The sequence below is a fragment of the Heliconius melpomene genome, chromosome 2 (assembly GCF_056956725.1).
Source record: "Heliconius melpomene rosina isolate 202511_hmr_F chromosome 2, ASM5695672v1, whole genome shotgun sequence".
Classification (NCBI taxonomy): domain Eukaryota; kingdom Metazoa; phylum Arthropoda; class Insecta; order Lepidoptera; family Nymphalidae; genus Heliconius; species Heliconius melpomene.
Window position 1 is genome coordinate 8,043,051 of NC_140390.1, and position 1,289 is coordinate 8,044,339.

The window sequence follows — 1,289 nt, forward strand, 5'->3', positions numbered from 1 at the left end:
ATTAAAAAATATATAGAATCAAATTTTTTTTCAATAAATACTGTGGAAATGAGATTGAACCCACAATCAATGTACTAACAATCATATAATTTATTTAGAATAATTATATTCAATAAAAAATAGTTTAATTATTTTTTTCTAATCGCAAAATACAAAATAATCTTTTATAAACATTTATTACCGTATAATTTTATTTTATTATTAATAAAATTGTTGTTGTTGTTCTTTAATTATGGCGATCCGAGCGTGCCAGTTCAGCACTAATCACTTCGCCAATATCACGTTGAATGAATAATAAAATGATAAATTAAAATAAGAAGGAACATAATTCTGACAATTTTGAAGTCTTTTTAGTATCATTTTATATAATTTCAATCACCATAATTGTCACGTAAGTGTTTTCATTATTATTATTATTAAATAAAGTGTATTATTAGTCTATCTATTATAATTATAACAATAAAATTATTTACTACGTTGGCTAGTAGGGCTGTGTCAAATTCAAATTTTTGTATGTTAAATATTTAAAATATAAACGTACTTATAATATATAAAAAAAGTACATTTTAATTTAACATCAGAAGTAATTTTGCTTTTTAATATTATATAGACTTAAACTTTAAAAAATACATAATTTTTTTAAACTTTTTGGTATTTTTGATATCATAGATTTTTAACACTGTATGACCTATATAAATAAAAAAAATTTTCATTGAATTTGACACCATCACCCTATTTGGAGAAGATAATGTGAATTCAATTCACTATTTAACATTAAGATTTCGTTTTAATATATCAATTTTTTTTAAGAGAATAAAATAACAAGTTTTTATAAAATAAAGCTAATACAAAAAAAACATATATTTGTTCAAATAAAGATAAGGTTACAATATGTAATGTGCGATGTAAGTATATTAATAATAATTAGTTAAGTCATGAGGAATCTCATATAAGGCGGTATATTATATGGGAATCTACCAAACACTTATTGAAATAGGGCAATAGTATCACTATAGGCGATAAATACAGGTTTAAAACCAAATTATGGGTATGTATATAAAATTGTTATAAAAAAATAAATGTTATAAAAAAAGAAATATTATATGTATTTACTTTAGTTTTGAGACCTAGACACTTCAATTCATACTTTCATCCCTAAATTGCGCAACATTGCTCGTGGAAACTCAACGCCATACTATGTCTCACGTGGGGTACAAAGTCTTACTACAAAATCCTCTTTTGTTCTGGTAACAAGACATAGCGCGGCGTTAAGTTCCGTTAAGCAACAC